The 5,386-nt window shown below is 35.9% G+C and overlaps 1 pseudogene; it reads left to right on the top strand.

Moving 5' to 3' along the window:
• The first annotated feature begins 954 nt into the window (after positions 1–954).
• On the top strand, positions 955–1,865 carry LOC149528127 (F-box protein SKIP16-like; annotated as a pseudogene).
• Positions 1,866–5,386: the final 3,521 nt, after the last annotated feature.

The following is a 5,386-nucleotide window of genomic DNA, read 5'->3' as shown; positions in this document are numbered from 1 at the left end:
AAGTGTTTAGATCAATTTTTAAGGCCAGTCAACGAACCTTCTGGCACTAAATTGGCAATTTGTAGAAAGAGGTGAAATGAGTTTTTAAAAAAAGTTTGAAAAGGTGATAAAAACTGATTGATTCTTCGTCAATTCAGTATTAGATGTTCCATGGATCAGTTTGGCATCTCAGGTGTTTGAGTTCGAAATTTTTTTTAGCCGAGCCCGCTTTGGGGCCCGACTAATCTGTCTTAAAATAATTAGAATTTGCAAGTTTCCAAGGTTTCCAAAGTATTATAAATGGTTATAATCATTTAACTACTCTGAGGTACATATGATTTTTTAAAGTTCAACCTTTTACCTATAGAAGGATCCTTCTTCACTCTTTGGTGATCTCATTCCAAAGCTCTCAGTCAAAAAATCATGGTCAAAAGGAGGGAGTAGGCCGAATTTTGGTTGTCCGCTGCTTTTTCTCAGAAGCCTCTGAAGGATTCTTTTGTTGTGCCAAATCCATATTTGTCATCAAATCCAATATTTTCTTTGCGCCCAATTTCTTAGAACAATTGAAGATATCATCTACTCCTATCAACATTAATGAAGTTGGAATGGTAGAGCACAATGTATCTGTGGATCTGATGGCCATAATGGTGTTCTTAAATGAAGAAGATGCCAAAGAAAAAATAAGTATTTGCAGTACACATTGCAAAATGGCATTTTGGTATTGGAGAAGCCATAGTAGATATATGGTCAGTTGCCAACCAAAATAGAAGAAGCCGGTTTCAAAAGGAGATCTCCACGTTAAGAGTAGAGAAGGGCAGCCTATGTCTGAAGTTCCCCTTGCAAAGAATGCTCATGCATGCCATAAGAAAAGCTTCCATGCTAAACAAAGGAAGAGGGATCTCTCACATAACCCCTAGCACATTAGAAAAAAGCCCTTACGTTAATAAATGAGCACCCACGGTAAGGCAGCAACAAATGGAGACGCCATGCAGGAAGAGTTTGCTTCATCTCTACACCGCTGCATTTCATATGTTTCCATTTTTAATTGTGAAACGAGCCAAGCAATGTTGGGATACTATTAGAGATTGGACCTCAATCCATTTTCCAGAAGTTGTTGATACCTTATCGCCTGGTGCAAATGAAGAGAAAATCAACGAAGTTGAGAAAAGCCTTGGTTTTAAATTGCCCGTGCCCATGCGGGTTCTATATCATTTTTGCAATGTCCAGAATACCCTGAAATGCCACTTTCCACATAATGAGCAGTTAGCAGCCTTGGGCCTTCTAGGGAGTTATGAATTCTATGACTATAAGGCTAATGTTCATTTATTATCCTTACAATATATTTTGCAGCTAACTAAACGTCATATTCCATATTTAAAACATACACCAAAGTATGATGTTGTTGTTGTTTCCTCTTATCAAGCTAAGTTTTTGTATCTCAACTATTCTGATGGTCAGCTTTATGCCACTGGTATTGAGCAGAAGCAATTGATGCCCTAGTCCCTCATACGTTAGATAGTATTGCCCATAAAGATGCCATGCTTCTGTGACTAGAAGAATATGGTAGAATGTTACAAGATGGAATGTTTTCTATTTGCAGAGATGGTAATACACGAAGTATCAATTTAATTCCTGAAAAAGAGCCTTTGTGTAGTAAGGCTATCACAAATGGTGTACAGGTTTGTGCTAGTGCTGTGTTTCTACTAGAGTATGAGGCTCGCCACAGTGATGACGGAAAATATCTCTTCTGCTATTCAGTCCGTATGTGCCTTCTACATCAAGAAAATATCTCTCAAAAGAGAATCTTAAGTTCATTTCAACTATCTAGAAGGTGTTGGATAATTCAAGAAAATAACAAAGTCATAGAGGATGTTTCCGAGAGGTGAACTGGACAACATCTCCATGTTTTTGGTAAGAGGGGTCGATGTCAATTATCCCACATTCCTCTGGTGGTTACTTTTCATATTTACTTAAATTCTATTACACACAACCTTAATGGTGTCTTAAGACAAAGAGCTTTTGGAAGCTCACGCTTGTGCAAGGGCCCACTGATGATGTCAGTCAGATGAGACAGAAGTAGAATTTTGACCAAACATGTAGTGATGATGACATGGTGCTCATAGGCAAGATGCATCCGATTGATGACACATGGCTTGATCGTTTGGTTGGCACATTCCTGCAAAATGGAGTTGCGCAAAATTTAAAAAATGCAAGAAAGCGAAATCGTGCCACGTGGCATGGGTTGCAGTTGGCAATGACATGGCATCATAAGAGCAGGATTGTGACAAGTGGCATGGGTCTCAGTGGCACTGACATGGCGGGTGATGCAAAGAGGCAGCCAATTGGAGACTGCCACATGGCAGTTGGTGAACTAAAGGTTGACCCTAGATTTAAAGGGCCAGGGTGAAATAAAAAAATAAAATAATAATAATATTTTATTATTACTTTTGAATGCATGTGATTGAGTTTTAAATCAAAAGGATGGATATTATAAAGTTTTAACTTTGAAGCATTTTAAATTTTTCAAAATTTAAAATAGTCAAGTTGTAGGCTTGACCTTTATAGCAGAGGGAGGCAATTTTCAAACGAAGATTTAAGTGGTTTTTGGTAAGCGAAATAGGTGATGTTATATATCGCTGAAATTGAGAGAAGGAAAAATTTTCGATTCCGGAGTCAATTTTTGCACAAGAAGCAATCGGTTCAAGTTACATGGGGATTTGTGTCAGATACTTATCTTGCAACCAAATTTAGATGACAAAGTTTAGAATTGATTTTTAACAAAGTAATGACTTGAATGGGTTAAAGAGACAGTGAAAATACAGTTGGAGTCACATTCACTCAGTAAAAACTCATTTTCACTGGCATTTTCATGGGGCAATCAAATATTTTGATGACTCAAAAGTTTCATCATTTCAACGGAGATATTTCTCAAATCAGTTACAGTAATGACAAAGCAAAAAATCAGATCAGAGGGAGATGGAAGAAAGAGGTTGTTCAGTTGCCAAGGGAAGGAATTTTGAAGGGACACATGTCAGCTGTATAATGAATCTGAGAATTCTTTCTTTGCTATATGTTTCTTTTCTTTCTCTATTGTAGGTTGTTGGTTGGTTTTCTATTTCTAGTTCTTGGAGCTCTGCTCAGGCTGTGAAAGCCACACACCCAAGCCACACACCCAACATATCTTCTATGAACAACATATGGATTTCATAGATATTTCTGATACAGTAGTGTGATCTTGTATCTTGTTTTATGCATTCCTAATGTACTTATTTCAAGGAGATAAATACAATGTGCAGAAGGTTTTGAATTTCAATATAATTCTATCTCCTTTCTTGTTGAATTTGTAATTTTATATTTTCAAGAATAAAGAGCTTGAACTTATTTGCAATTGCCCGGTTGTATGTTTGAGATTTGCTTGCCTTTGACTCAAGGAGTCATATAATTGCTTGTGGTTTTAGACAAGGTTACAAATTCATTAAGAAGGATGTGTAAAAATATGGGGTTATATTGGATATTGTTGTCTAATTCATAAGGTGAATAGACCAAACATGAATGTCTCAACATATGCCATATGTTGATTGATGTTCAAGGATGCGTAATTCTGAAGGATAGGATTGCCCTAATGGATAAGTCACTAGTCATTTGTAGGATCATTAAGTTTTTACTGCATATTGGACATGTTGTCTTTTCTCAATATAAATCAATCATTTTCCCTTCATGTTGAAGTGGACATAAAAGTTTAAACCCTCACTCAGTTTATGAATAATATAGGTTTGCACCTAGCTATTGTAGAATATGTGTTGTTTCATAAGCCACTAGGAGATATTAGGGGTTTCATTTGCTATCATAGATCCTGATTATGTTTATTACACTGGTTCCATATGTCAGATCTAAAGAGGTTCACCTGGCTAGGTTTTGCAGAGCCTGAAGTAGAAGGGTCATGCCTTATAGTTGGCCCTGTGTCTGAAATGATATGTTGAAAATGGGAGTTAGCTGCCCCTAGATATGTTTTGTTCTCATCAGGGTAATTGGAAATGGGTAATGCTTTCACCCATTTCCAATTACCCTGATGAGAACAAAACATATCTAGGGGCAGCTAACTCCCATTTTCAACATGCCCATTCAGACACTAGGCCAATTATTCTTCAAGCTCTGCAAAACCTAGGTGGGTAGACCTATAGATTCTTTATATGGTACCAGTTATTAAAGCATACACTGAATCTTATATGAAGCAGATAAAACCCTTATTTCTCCTAATAACTCATGAAATAACATCAATCTATAGTAGCTAAATTCAAATCTAGGAACCTCATAAGCTGAGTGAGGGCATTCTATTATAGCTCTTCAACATAAAATGGAAAAGCATTGATTATTGATGTTGATGCTTCAAAAAATCCTCAAACATGTAGCAAAACCTAATGATTCTATCTCTGATCAGTGCCTAATCCATTGGGCAATTCAATGAATTGAAAACATACATATGTGACATTAGGACATATTCTATATACCTAGACATTAGATCTATCTAATCACCTTGTGATTCAGACATCAATGTTCATTTAGATCTCATTCTTACAAAATATCCTTCTCAAGTAATCAGCAACCTTGTTAAACATATCAAGCATTTACTTGGCCCTTTGGTCCAATAGCAAAATACATCAAACATACAACCTGGATCTTAGATCTTTGTTCCAAAACCACATAAGACTTACAGATTGCTGAGATAGGAGACAAGAAATAGAATGAAGCTAGTGAAACTATTGCTCATATGTATTCATTTTCTTTGAAAATATACATTCAGGTGCATGAAATCAAAACATGAAACAACCTAACATCTTAGAACTATCTATATTATCTTTACACTTCCTGTTCACATGAGATAAATTTGCTGAAGGAATGGTTTTACAGTATTGGGAATGCATCAAGACTAGACCAAAAACCTTGGTATCATAGTAGTGTGCCCATTTTCTCCAAAAGATTGGAACCAACTGGTTTCTTAGTAACAAAAATTGGAACCCTTTAAATGACAGAAAGAAAGAAAGATATAGACAAAGGTGAATTCTCAGATTGAATCTACAACCAAAATCTGTCCACTGAGAATTCAATCTTTTACAACTGAAAGCCTCTCTCTTCTCTCTACCATTTTGATATGATCTGATTTCATTATTATTCTGTAACTGATTTCTAAATATCTCTGCTCAAATGATGAAATCCATTTATGCATCTAAAATATTTGAAACCTTATGCAATTTTGATGAAATTGTGAGTTTTTACTAATTTTAATGTAACCATTTCAACCCCAACTGCATTTTTACCATCTCTTATGCATATTCAAGTCATTTCCATGCTAGAAATCAATTTTGAACTTTGTCATCTGAATTCGGTTGCAAGATAAGTACCTCACACA

This window comes from Cupressus sempervirens, chromosome 11 (assembly GCF_028749045.1).
Source record: "Cupressus sempervirens isolate cs-2001-9-10 chromosome 11, ASM2874904v1, whole genome shotgun sequence".
Taxonomy (NCBI): domain Eukaryota; kingdom Viridiplantae; phylum Streptophyta; class Pinopsida; order Cupressales; family Cupressaceae; genus Cupressus; species Cupressus sempervirens.
The sequence above is the reverse complement of the archived record's forward strand: the minus strand, read 5'-3'. Positions and strand labels throughout refer to the sequence as shown.